Raw genomic sequence first — 14,265 nt, forward strand, 5'->3', positions numbered from 1 at the left:
GTTCCCCCAGGGTTCTTTGTGTCCCAGCTTTTGTGTATGCTGATCTTGCCCCAGGGGATGGACTGTCCGTGTCTTTTGCCTGGGCAGTCCATTCTTTAACAATCAACCCAGGCCAGAGACCCTTGATCCCACCCAGCTGGAGCTGCATGGTCTCCTTTTCATCCTTGCCTCTGTCTCTGATTAGACTCTGAACTTCCTGAAGGCTGGGTCCAGATTTTAGTTATTCCTACATCTATAACTCACTATGTGTTGGATGATAGCAGGTGTTCAATAAACACATATAGACTTAAACAGAAGGAACAGCACTTACTAGTTGACTGGTTTGAGTTTCTTTCCGTCTTTTTTTTGGAAGCCCCAGATGGAATGAAATGGTCCAAATGCCATGACTAGAAGGGAGGCAGGAAGGCAAAGGTTATGGAAAATCTGCAGATATCAATCTCTTCCTGAATGACTGATTGCGGTTCATCTGATTAAGACTCTTATGATGGAATTCGCTTTTTCTAGAATGGATTAGTAACAAGGATTTTCTATAAAGATAGATTTTTCCAGAGAAACAAATTTGAACACTTTCCTCCAAGAATTTAAATGAAAAAAAAAATAATCCTACTTGAAAGGCAAATTGACCAATGTCCTTCCCCTTTTCTCTTATTAATAAAAGAGTTTACACAGAAACTCTATAAGAAATTGTGTAAGAGATTCACAAGGATCATTAAAGTCTCTACTAGACGTTCACTTTCACTTTGCAAAATTGGCTATACCCTCAAAATGGTATCACGTAAAAATGGACTTTCTGGGGCTCTTATATATGAATGGGTTTTAGTTGCACAGTGGGGCCATTCATTTTATTTGGCCCATTTATTGCAAGTACATTCTAAATTTGGCCTTAATTATTTTTCCTTTCACAAAAATATTTTGTGGGATCTTTTTGAACCCTGACTACTTCCTTCTTGCCCCTTAAAACAGAATCCAGGAGTGTTATTTTTGTTCTCTTCTAATTAAAATAATTGCTTGGTTCCTTTTAACTAGATTCATGCAGTTATTAGCCTAATACATGGATGGGTGCCATGGGGTGCTTGAGAAACAAAATGAAAAGTGATCATGTAGCTTCACATGAAAAAGATTCTGTGGTGCCAAGGAGTATTATTCCTTTCAGCCGGCATCTTATAAGGGCCTTTAGTAAACCTTGTCCCCCACCCCCCAGACCCTTACTAAAAGACTATTAAGTGAAAGAATGCTTCTATTTTCTCTATTAGGTAGACAGTGAACTCGGTACAATTTGAAGAGGGGCACTTGATATGCCGGGTATGGCACAAAGACTGGGGGTCTGGTTTTAATCTCTGCCCCTGCTTTGTCTTACAGAGTAGCTGCAATTGAAGGATAAATGCTCCATGCCAGTTGGTGTTTGTTCAGAGGACACTGGAAGAAGAGGGACAAAGGTGGCCTGGATGTATGTGTTCATCAAGGGTTGTCAGGACCCCGTTTCTAAAAGGAGGTTTTAAAATAACGTTTTTGACATCGAGATGGTTCTGGAAGTTGATGTCGTCCAACAGTTTGGCAAACGAAGGAAGGAGGCCTGCGGGCTAAAGCTGACGTGTTGCCTGTCTTTTGTAAATAAAGATTTATTGAAACACAGGCACGCCCATTTGTTGACGGATTGCCTGGTGCTGCTTTTGCACTAGAACACGGAGTAGTAGCGACAGTGACCACATGGCCTACAGAACCGAAAGGATTGACTGTGGTTCTTTACAGAAAAAGGGTGCTGGCTCTTGATGTAGTCTATCCAATTCGCTGAGTATCTTCTAAATAGCTACTCCATGCTGACAAATGTATTCATAGGCATTCGGATAGCAGCTCTCATCTGATGAAATGCTGAGGGCCTTTGGGAATGTGCTGATGTAACGGGTGTTCGGTACTGGGCGTATGGACAGCAGGAAGTGATGCAGATTTGGGGCCGGAAGTCATGGTTGAGAAAAGACTCTGTCATTGTTGTCTCAGTGGCAAGTCACTGATCACGGCTGGGCTCTTCCTTTGTCTGCTACATGGAGGAGAAGGTGCTGAAACTTCTGGCTTGGAGTTCACTTTTATTAACTACTTCAAGACCTTATGGAGGTGAACATTATGGAGGTCTGCCTCCAGGCCAAAAGTTGGGCACCCTTTGCCACTAATGGGTCATTGAGTGGGTCAAGTGAGAGAATGTGAGTCTCTAAACCGTAAGATGCTGTATTTGTGACATATGAAAACAGCAGGGTAAGTGTTATTTCTGTTTGGCTTGTGAAGACACAAGACAGATAGCCTACCCCAGGTCAAGTGCTAAGCCATTAGAGGAGCTGGAAGCTAGGTTTCCTGATTTAAGTCACCATTCTTTACAGCATACCATATGCTGTTTTAAAAATTTTACTTTATTTGAGAGACAGAGAAAGTGCAAGTCGGGGAGGGGTGGAGAGAGAGGGAGAGAGAGAGAGAACCCCAGGCAGGTTCCTCAAATCAGTGTGGAGCCCAACTCAGAGCTTGAACCCACGAACCGTGAGATCATGACCTGAGCCGAAGTTGGACGCTTAACTGACTGAGCCTCCCAGACGCCCCCACCATATGCTTCTTTACAGCATGTTTCTTTCCATGGCTTCAGAAAGGCTCAGTTCTTTCGTTCATTCATTCATTCATTCATTCATTCACTCATTCACTACTGAATGTTATTTAAAAGCCTATTATGAATGGAAAAGGAGCTGAATTTTTCAGGGAGAGTGAGGACTATGTAAAGAAAAGTTGGAAGACTCTCAGAATGATTTTGTTCTTAAATCGTTGTGATGAGAATCCTCCAGAAGGATACAGATTCTTCTCTCGATTTCCTCTGTCCTGCCCAACGGGCTGGCCCTTAGTTGTGATATGGAGAACAAAAAGAGTAGATGGGTTGGAAAAGGAAGAGCAATCCTGTCATTCAACAGCCTGACATGTTCTTTTATGGTGTGTGTGCGTGCGTGCGTGCGTGCGCGTGTGTGTACTATTTATGTGTGTGTATATACCATGAAAGCAAAGAGAGAGATGCTGAAATGTTGACAGCAGATTGTACCAGCAACTAACGGTTGCAGACCATCTAGGTTTGGAAGATTTGCAAGTTAACATTTTGTATATAAAGTCCAAGGGCCTCCAGATCAGAGGAATTTTCAAATACGAATTGTCCAATTAAGTGACATAAATTAAACATGCCACATGTGGATTTATTTTACCACACTGTTTAAATACAGCCTTCATTCAGATTGTATTCATTCAATGATGTGTCCTGTAATTTTTGAAATGATGATTATCAAATGTGCCCAGAGGAAGCAGCTTCCACCAAAATACTAAGTTTGCCTTGTCATGGTCAGAGAAGTGAAATTCTTGAAAGTTTCTGTTTTTTTTTTTTTTTTTTAATTTTTTTTTCAACGTTTATTTATTTTTGGGACAGAGAGAGACAGAGCATGAACGGGGGAGGGGCAGAGAGAGAGGGAGACACAGAATCGGAAACAGGCTCCAGGCTCTGAGCCATCAGCCCAGAGCCCGACGCGGGGCTCGAACTCACGGACCGCGAGATCGTGACCTGGCTGAAGTCGGACGCTTAACCGACTGCGCCACCCAGGCGCCCTGAAAGTTTCTGTTTTTGATACTTGCTATTTTAACAGGGAAATTTGCCAATATTTTCTTAATATCCAGTGTTGTGGGCTCCTTGTATTTTGTTTTTTTTTTCCAGGTTGATCCGCGAGCCTAAGTCTATGGTTCTCTGAAGCAAAGGTGCCAGTGAAGTTGCTTCATAAAAAAAAAAAAAACAACAACAACCTTCCAGAATCTTCCATTGGAGAATTGTCACCTGCAAAGACCTCTGAGAGGTACAGTAGAAAATTCTGCCTTATTCTCCTCCCCCTCCCATCCCATAAGTCAGTCACAGCCCTGACAACTGAATTTGGGCGGGGGGGGGGGGGTTGGTATCTGCTTCTGTAATTCATTAACGAAACCATGTTACTTCTCAGATGGTCCCAGGACCCAGGCTGCTGCTATTTTAAGAAACGTAATTTGGTTCAGCACACAAAAAACATATTCGTAGCAGGTCTTAGTAGTGATACAGGTAACACTTTTCAGATAACTGTGAGAAATTTGTAAGCATTAACTAATTTATTTAACTTCCCTGTAATTGAGTGAATTTTCTTCCATTTGCGGCGGGAAAGCCCTTCCTTTTCTCATTCTAATCTTTTAGCAGGTGTTCTCCTGAATAATTGTCATTAGGGTGGAAATGTTTTGTAGAGGGGAAATAAATCTTTCAACACAGTGTAAAATCCCACCAGAATAGATGACCTCCATTTCCTCAGTGTATAGCCTCTTTTTAAGTGATTAAACAATGCTCTGGAAAAAAGTCACATTTCCTTAACCGTTCTCATATTACTATAGCCGCTGTCACTACCACTAATGTGTGCCATGTTCCTGATGGTTTACACGTATTACTTTGAGTTCCCCAGGAAGGAGAACTTGAGGAAGAATTTCATGTGCTGTCTCTTTAGTGGAGAGGTCAGTCCCAGAATGGGACGGGTTTGGGAGAATGGTGGTGAGGCTGAGACGAAAGGAACAAATACAAGGGTGTGTTATTGATGTGGTCCCAACTTGGTGTGTGGCGTAACTGATTGCTCAGTCCTTGGGAAGGTGGTAGGCTAAATATCGGCCTCCAGAGAAATGTCTTGTATCCTAATTCCTAGAACCTGTGAATGTTACCGACTGTGCCAAAGGCTTTGCAGATGTGACTAAGGGTCCTGAGGTGGAGCGATCACCTTGGGTTATCTGGGTAGGTCCTAAATCCGATTGTAAATGTCTTTATAAGATGGCGGCACAGGCAGAGGTAGATCTGACACACGGAGGAGAGGGCAGTGTGATCAGGGAGGCAGGAGTTAGAGTGATGGGGTCACAAACGATCGCATGTGGGCGGTCACTGGAAGCTGGAATCCATGAGGAAGGGACCCTCCAGTAGGGCCTCTGGAAGCGGCACAGCCTCTACTGGCCCCTCGGCAGTACTGACCGCAGACTTCTGCAATAATCCACGTCTGTTGTTCTGAGCCATCACATTTGTGGCAATTTGTTATAGCAGCCACGGGGACCCAATACAGGGACTGTCCTCCCAGAGCATAAACCATGAGGTCTCAGGATGGACTCATAGAAGGAAGATGGCAAAAGAATTTGTTGGCTAGTGCCAACCACCGATTGGTGAACGGTTTTCCTCGTGGGACATTAACACCCCCTTACTTCCCCGTCTTACCTCTGGGCTGAGCGTGGCTGGGAGTGGAGTTTCGCTGGAGTGTCTCATGCTTCATGGGTGATAGGGAAGCTCCGGGAAGGGAGGGCAGAGGCCAGCCAAGGGGACAGAAGAAGAGGCTCCATTGGGTTGCGCATGACGAAGTCTGCGGAGTGGAGGCAGGGGGAAGCAAACAGCTGACAGTCCAGAGCAGTGTGGCCAAGGTGCCACCTGAAAGGTGGCACACAAGGGGATCTGAAGCAATGTTCTCCTTGGCCCTCCTCACAGGCGCACGAGGCACGGGTGGTATGATCTCGTCAGCATGCACTCATTCTCCGGTCGTGAATAGCATTAGCTTCTGGAGCTCACTGTCACTCAGGGCTGCACGTGTCACCTTCAAATGCGGTCACGGAAGTCCTTTCCGTCAGTTGGGTCAAAAGCTGCCTTCGCGACTACTCCACGAGTGGCTCTAGGTTTACTTCTTGATGCACATTAAAATAAGGCTCATTCTCGCACGTGATAGCTCCCTGCAAATATTTGAAGACAGTTTTTATCCTTTTCCCCCCTACCACGCAGAGCTCCTCCCACTTCTTCAACTCGGGCATAGGGGAGGAGCTTTCTCTTTGTGGCTGGTGGCCACGCCCACCCCTCCTCTGGCCAGGTTTCAGTTTGTGCCCCCGTAGGGAAGCTCACAGAATGCCCCAGAACTTCAGGTATGGTCTTCTCGGGCATATGGGGTTCTTCCCTCCTTGGTTCTTACATCGTTTAATGTAGCCAGAGATTCTTGTTATTTCATTTTTTGCCAAGCACGATGTTTTTTTTGTTGTTGTACTGAGCATAGTGTTGATCACAGCGCTTCTGACACTTGTTTGTGTACAGATGACCCTGGAAGTGTAGGTTAGTACCAAAGGTGCCCCAAGGGCTCCAAAGAATGAATCACTTTGCAAGTGGTGTTACTGTATGCTCAAATCGTGGAGATCAGTGTCACCCCACGTCAAGGCACACAAACAGGCACAGTTTTGTGCAGTGTTGCGGTCAGTTGGGGATCCCTACAGGTCAGCACCAATTGGCCACGTGAGCTTGAAGGGCTCTCTCAGCCAACCTGCCCTGTTACCGGCCTCCCTCCTCAGAACAAGGAGCCAACCAACCAAATCCAGTTCTGGAGACGGAGGAAATCTACCCTGATAGAGCAGGCAGCGTTCTACTCGTGGTCCAATCCAAGACCCCAGCACCTTCTTGCAGGAAGATTACCATGGACTAAGAAAGCCAGTGGACAGGTGTTCTACATCCATTATCTGCCATGTTCACAGTAACCCTGCAAGGTAGATATTGCAGTCTTCAGGTTACAGATAGAGAAATTAAGGCTCAGTTCAAAGGAACTTTCCCAAGGTTTGAGCATAGCAGACCTAGGGTTGAGATTCAGGTGGGTCAGTGTTTCTGCTACACCGTGTGCTGGCTAAAGTGATTTTGAAGCTGTAGGAGAGGGAAGGGTGGGAGGTCTTTGGATCTCTGTAGGTGCACTGAGCCTTGAGCTGACCCTTCCAGGCCTCCCCAAAGGAGCTGGGTAGAACACGGTTGGCATTAAATGGCTAGTCTTTGTAAGTTCTCCCTCAGCGACTGGGTCTTCTAGTGTCATACACGTTAGGAAACATCTCCACCACATTCTGGCCCAACCTCCACCGTTCACAAATTCGGGACTTTCTTTGGCCTAACACCCATTCGCTAAGTGCCTTCTGGGTCTTTTTCACCAAGCCAAGATAGGGACGGAAGAACAGGGGACCTTGGTTTAGGTCATGCAGGCTGAGAGTGCAGGAGTTTGGATGAAGGTCTCAACGGTCTAGGTCATTGATTCCAATCCTGCAGAGAAGCCAGTAACATTAGAACTTCCTCTGGGCGTCTACCCAGACCGAAGTGTTCTTGAACCCATGAGGTTGGATAATATTGTGTGAAGCATTATCCAACCTTTTACCTCTATCTAGTTTTTTCTTTTCACTTTTACCTCATTCAAGCAACTAGGCCAGTGGCTATTTTTTTTTCAGGGAGGGAAGTGACAGTGAAAAATACGTCTTCCCTGGTGGTGGCAGATTCTTTAGGTTGATGCTCTCAATCCCTGCCCTACTGGCTATTTCCTGTAACAGAGGCTAGGAAACCAACAGCTCACCTTGCCACCACCCTTCAGATTGGAGTAGGCGGATGCCTCCAGTGCTGGCGGGAAACGTAGGCCATGGTCCATCGTAGCCACTTCCTTCCCAGCCAGCTTCGTCCTGCTCACATGATATGGGATGCCCAGGGGACAGCGGCCATTGTTAAACAGCACTAAACAGGCTGGAGGCTAGGAAGAGCCTGCTTCTTTGACTGCGTCTTTGTTTCGCTCTGTGCCCGATTTTTTAAAAAAGTTTTATTTTATTTATTTTTGAGAGTGGGGGGCAGGGAGAGAGGGAAAGAGCGAGAATCCCAAGCAGGTTCCGTGCTGTCAGTGCAGAGCCCAACACAGGGCTTGAACCCACGAACCGTGAGATCATGACCTGAGCCGAAACCAAGAGTCAGATGCTTAACTGACTGAGCCACCCAGGTGCCCCTGCGCCCAACTTTTTTGTGTCTCACATTAAATTTCTATTTGGTCAAGCCTCTGTTGTTGGGTTTCTGTGATATCCTTCCAGACGCAAGCCTTACTGTTTTGCTACATTCTTGGGGGAACAGAAAGCCTTTAGGGCCCAGCTAAAGAGTGGAGATTACAAAGTCTGTGGGTACATTTCACAGTCTTGATGGTGGGGGAAAGGGCAGGGAGAAGGAGATCTATCCTTGGTCTCTTGACATCTGGTAAGAGATGTAATTTTGGAGCACGAGGCTGTCCAGAAGCTTGGGCAGAAGGCTTGTGAGGACCAAGGGGGGGGGGGGGGGGAGGACTGAGCGACATATCAAAGGTTGCCTGAATAGACACATGACCTCAAACACTGATGGCCTCTCCCTTACCATGTCTTAGAACTAAAGAATCCCCAGAACTTGGCCATGGCTTAGGCACAAGGGAGGCCCCAATTCTGATATATTTCTCTCTCTATATATAAAATATTTATTTTGAGAGACAGAGAGAGGGAGCATGAGCGAACCCAGGGGAGGGGCTGAGGGAGAGGTAGAGAGAGAATCCCAAGCAGGCTCCATGCTGAGCATGGGCTCAATTTCATGACCGTGAGATCATGACCTGAGTTGAAATCAAGAGTCGGATGCTTAACCGACTGAGCCAATCAGGCGCCCCCAGAACTTACATATTTTTAATACCTGAGCTGAGGACTGAGATTAGCACCGGCTCTGTGTTAGAATGGGCAGAACACGTAGAAACCCTCTTCGCAAGGTCGAAATGGATGAGTCACACTGGATGAACCCAGGGGTCTGCCTGCCTCCACTCCTGCGTGGGGGGGGGGGGGGCGACACCATACCCCTGAGCGGTGGCACGGGGCTGCTGGGGTTCTGAGTGTTTTGGGGGTCTCGAGCTGACCTCTGTGACGGGCTCCTTGTTCTCTCTTGCGATCCCTGAGGTGCTCCTCAGTGTCAGGACTTGTTTCCGTTCAGCGGGTAAATTCAGGATGGAGGTTCAGGGAGGGTGGGCCGAGAGAGGATGTTTGTCTCTCTGTCCTCAGAGAAACGTTGCTCAAGACTGCTGAGGTGAAAGGGGGGGAGAATTCAGCAAATTGGTTTTGATTTTGGAGATGATTATAATTAAGCCAAATCGTTTCCTGCCCTCTTTCAAGGCTACCACTTTTCCAACTTTCCGTTCAGTTCGGTTCAGCCGCAGCACTGGGGTTATTTGGTCCTCTCAGAGTTGGCTGTCTGGCTGTGGGCGCTTTTCCAGCCCCTGGTAACCGTGTGACCTGGGGCAAGTCACTTTCATGTGTCGCCGTGTCATCTGTAAAACGGAGTGGACGACTGGACCCCCTCACAGGGTTGGGTGAGGGGTAAAGCCCTGGGAACGGGACTGACACGCAGCACACAGAGCATGCCGTGGGCTACTCATCGGGCTCAGGCTCCCTCACCTGCAGCCCCATCATTCCCTAGGCGACAGGCAGCACTGGCATCACTATGAAAAAGCTACATCATCCGGTGCAAGTCTAATGCTTGCCTTCCGACAAGAGCGGCGAGCTACAAGTTCACGTTTATAGCTTTGCCTAGGTGTCTACTGAGTAGCATTGCTTTTTGCGTTTTGTTGGAGAGGAGGTCATTGGCTTCAATTCACTCCCTTGTGCTTCCTGGAAAGGTGGTGGCTTGATCACCGAAGGGACCCTTCTGCTCCACCCCCGTAGGGGCTTCCGAAGATTGCCCGGTTCTATCGCGGGGTTGAACTTCCCATCAGGAAGTCAAGTATGGTCGGAATAAATCTTTTAAAATGAAATCCCTGCTTGCATCATTTATGGTTACATCTTCTTTCCTTTGCTCGATCCTAATGGTTGCTCGAGTTTGGATGACGATCCCTTATTCCTCATCGCAAGAGCAACCCTCCCCGCCCCCACCGGGGGAGAGGGTTCTCCATGAAAGTTGGTTTCACTCTGTTGCTCAGAAGGGCTGTATTCCAATGAGCTCCTTCCCTTCATTCGTTATGCTGAAATCATATTTCTAGAGGACAGAGATGAATGCCGTGTACTTATCTGATGAAAATGCCTGTTGTTTTAAATCTATTCTCACAGACTTTTCCCCTCTGATAGACATTCAGCGACACAACACATTAAAAATTATATCTGTATCAGTGGTTTCCTCTGTTGTCGTGACTGTGGCCTGCGCGCATGTGCTTGGATCGAAGTGAGCGGCGCTAACCCAGGGGTCCCCTGTTCGGAGCGGAATGTATCGGACAATTCTGAAACAGTCGCCACTTTGAAAAAAGCAAGATTGGGTTATATTTCTTATTGATTGGCTAGAAAAATCGCACAGTTGTGTAAACACCAAATGTAAAAATTACATTACAATGAAAAAGTACAAGGAAACACTATTTACCAAAGGCTTTTTACCCAAGTGGCAGTAACGGAGTGACCCATTGTTACGGGCAATTCGGCAGGTCTCTCTTCTAGGCCATTTTCCAAATGTTTTTGCTGTTCAGCAGGGCCTGGGGATCAGGACTGAGTATAGTTTAGTCCTTGCCCACCGGCGTCATCAAAACCTCCGTTCATCTTTGAGTTCTGTGCCCCCCACTTTACCAAAAGAATAATGCCTCCCCCAGAATTACGCAAAAATCGTCGGCAAAGTTAATTGAAATCCGGATCTCTTAATGTTTCTCTCTTTCTTAAGTGATGGCTTGCCTTCTGAAAAGTGAGGTTTAAGTCAAAAGACGGCTTTAATTGAAGATGAGTGAATTGGTAGGAGAGAGAAAGTGGAGGTAGAAAATTTTCCAAGAGACTGAAAGATAGTGTTTGCATTTAGGATTTCCTTTCCTTTCAAGTTTTACACTGGGGCTTAAGGAAGGTTACCAGATGCGAAGAATGACCACGGCCGCTGCTCCGTTGTCTCCTTCAAGGGCTGGAAATGCTTTGAAGGAGACCGGCCTCTTCCCTTTCCTCCCACGGGGCCAGAGAGAGCATAAGGGGCAAAAGAGAGCAGTGGAGGACTTCCTACCACCAGAAGGAGGTCAGCTTCTTTATTCTAAAGATTCTCCACCTTTCTGATGAGTGAGGTATTCATATCATAGGGATTCAGGCCTGTGATTTGGCTTAATGCCAGCAATACGTGTTATATTTAAAGCAGCTGATAATCTGCAAAGTAAACTCCTTCGCTGGATTCGCATGCCCATTTGGGGAGGCAAACGCAACCGGTATTTTAATCTCTACTTTGTGGGGGAAGACACTGAGACTCCAGTGGATTGGAATTTGTCCAAGATGACCCAACCAGCGAGGGGGACTCAGGTCTTTCGGCTTTTAGGGGAAGAGGTAGGGGGTCAAGGCCCAGGCACTTACCTTGATGGAGCTCCCGATGCCGGGGGAGACAAGGCTCATCGTCAGCCACTAGGGACCCACACGGTGTCCCTATAGTGCCCTCACTTAGTGCCAGTCCTGCCACTGGGCTTTGCAATTCAGAATGCTGTTCTGACTCTCTTTGGTATCTTCCAAAATATTCAGACAAAGAACTCCAAAAGGCATCTGGTCAAGCTTTGCGAGGGGAGAAAACTTATCCTCCGATTCCCGAAGCCCTGAAGTCAGGGATTTGATTATGCTTATCATGATCTCAGCTTCCACCGCTCCAAATGTGATTAGTTTTGTAATTAGTTAATGTCATTACCTGTCATCAAATCCAGACAATGTTGGTCTCTCAAACCTCCCGTGGCACACAAACCCACAACCTGACATCTTTTCACTATTTAACACTGAGTTGCTTTAAGAATCCTGGCAACTGTCCCCTCTTTCCTAGACCACAGGTCTGAGAGTTAGGGGAAAGATGTATTTCTTGTGTTTCTTTAAGGCGATTTAAAATTCTTCGGTCCGCTTCCCAAAACTTTTCTTCACTCCAAGCAAAGCATAAATATAATCTTTTCAGCAAATCTTATACCCCACCGTATTTTCCTTCTTATGTATGTTGGCTATATTTTGCTTTGGGCAGAATGGCCCAAATAAGACCCAGTTTACCGTAGGGAAACACCCTGTTAAGAACTATTTTTACCTTATAGAAAATGCTGCTTGTCTTATTACTTACTTGCTACTAAATACTGGGCAAATGGTTTTCTTCTTTGCTTCGGTTCCACCATCCAACTGATATTCTCTGCATGCTTGTTGGGTGCAGGTACTTGGAATACAGCGGAGAACAGACTGGTGAAATCCCCGTCCTCTGGGAGCTAATGTTCCAGTGGAGAAAGGCAGAGAATAGGAACTGAGTGTTTAAAAGTACAGGACACAGTATGTGGGCTGGACATGTTCCGTTTGTCCCTCCAGACCCCCTCTTTCCCCTTTTCCACCCTGCTCTGTGGAGAATCCTGGGAAAGTAGGTCCCTAGGGGTGACATCAATGGCTTCTTTGCCAATAGGGTCTGGCTGGATCAGGAGCTGGAAACTGAGGCACAGGAGAGTGAGGTCAGGGTGCTGCTGGCGGGTTAGTCCCTCCCGCTGGCCCTAGGGGGACACAATTGCTTTTCTGTGTGGCGGGAGTCACCCCCTCCTCAGTGCTGCTTCAAGCCTAGGGGTGATAGCTGGTCGCCACAGTTTTGGTTTTCTTAACCCCAGTGACGCCTCTGTAAACAGACCCTTTGCTGGCCTCTCCTGAGTCACCCATTTGAATGAGCCCTCTGTTTCTCACCGGGACCCTGACTGGCACAGTAGGTTAAAAGGCAATGCCATGGAACAATGCCATTTCTTCCAGGCATTCCCCCCACCCCCCCAACCCCCTTCGTCGGCTACATCGCTTGCTGTCCTGTGCACACTTTTGGACTGCAGTGCTGCAGTGCTCCCCTAGGACTCAGTTTCTCATCGATGGAGGCCACGTGATTCTTCCTCATTATACGTTGCAAAACAAAGGCACCTCCTCTACATGCTCTGAAGACGGCGATTGTGTTCTGCGACCCCTGGCCAGCCCTCAGCACCTCGTGAAGTGTGAGGGGGCCACACAGACTTGCTCGCTCCTAGACGGGTTCAGCCAGCCCCCGCTAACCAACAGGAAAGTGCGGGTGCCTGAGATGTGGGCTTCGAGACCCTTCCCAGCCTTGCTTCCTGCCCCCACAGCCCTACCCCCTGCTCTGTGCCTGTGGGGGCAACTCGTGCATTTCTAGCTCACCATGTACTTTTATTCCTCTGTGATAAAGACCCGATTCAGGAGTCCTCTTAGAAGACTTTGCTGGGTGCATCATTTTATGGAAAGGGAGATGATAGATAGGTTAGACAGATAGATGATAGATAGATAGATAGATAAATAGATATTTGAAAGTTGTAATGTAATTAAATTTCCTAATTATGAAAAAGTTTCATGCTGACCATAGAGAACATAAAATACAAGTTAGGAAAATTCATCTTCCTATCACGTGTAGGTACCACAGACATTTTGGATATAGTCAAGAGGCTGCAACTCTAGCTTTGAGGGGAACACACTTATCCGTTGCCAGGCCATCCCTGTTGACCGACGCCTTCTTGTTTTCTAAAAACTTTTTATAGATTCTTGGACTCTTTTGCCTGCCCGGTTCACGCTGGCCTGAACTGCCCACTTAAGCCAAACTAAGTATTTTCCTTGTCTGCATTGAAGCTTATTGCTTAGGTTTGGGGAGCGGATCCAGGCTCTGTGCTTGGTAGTTCATGGCATCCCCTTCTTCTTCAAAACAGGGTCCAAGGTTTCAGATGGCCTGGAACGCTCCCCATGCTTGTGGGTGGTTTACATACTTATCACCTTCCTTCTGGAAACCCCTGAAGGATGCTGTCCAGTCAAGCAAGGAGCTTTTGCTCCTCTGTAACCTCCCCCCGGCTAGAGACTTCAGCGTGTGTTAAGGCCACATTAGGGCTTCCTGTGCAAAATGCCCTTGAAACCTGAAGTTCCCCATTTCTCTTGATAAAAGTGAGGTGGAAAGACGAAAAGCGTAACAGCTTTGTTACCTGATGGCACTTATTAGTTATCTTTCCTCAGAAGCAGTACTGACAGACTTCATGCGGATTTAAAAGTTATACTCTGGGGGAATTTGTCAACTCAAGCCACTGACTGAATGCCATTCATATGTTCCGTTTTTGTTTTGTTTTGTTTTTAGTCTGAAATAGGATAGTGCACTCAAGAATCATTCAATATAAGTTTTAGTTTAAAATTCCCAGTTTCCAGCAGCCTATTCAATACACACACACACACACACACACACACACGCACGCAGCAGTCTGGCTAAAAAATATCCTCAGGAAACCAGCCTGGAAGAACAGAGGGTGAAACATGAATGAGCTATTTAGCTTTTCTTGGAAAATGGCATAATTCTCAGAGGGACCAAAGCCCAAGCATTCCCCAGATTTTTGTCAGGCACATGTACCAGTCCACAAAATGCTGGAACCCTAAACACAGAATCTGGATTCATTTCAATTTCAGTAA

General features: G+C 46.7%; 1 long non-coding RNA gene across 3 annotated transcripts in view; it reads left to right on the forward strand.

Moving 5' to 3' along the window:
• Positions 1–14,265, forward strand: part of LOC122496676 — a 32,094-nt gene that overhangs the window by 1,862 nt on the left and 15,967 nt on the right. For all 3 annotated transcript variants that reach the window (XR_006300897.1, XR_006300896.1, XR_006300895.1), the window contains exons 3-4: positions 1,360–1,447; positions 3,725–3,860. This is a non-coding gene — a long non-coding RNA (uncharacterized LOC122496676). The remainder of the gene's footprint in view (positions 1–1,359; positions 1,448–3,724; positions 3,861–14,265) is intronic.

The sequence above is a fragment of the Prionailurus bengalensis genome, chromosome A3 (assembly GCF_016509475.1).
Source record: "Prionailurus bengalensis isolate Pbe53 chromosome A3, Fcat_Pben_1.1_paternal_pri, whole genome shotgun sequence".
Taxonomy (NCBI): domain Eukaryota; kingdom Metazoa; phylum Chordata; class Mammalia; order Carnivora; family Felidae; genus Prionailurus; species Prionailurus bengalensis.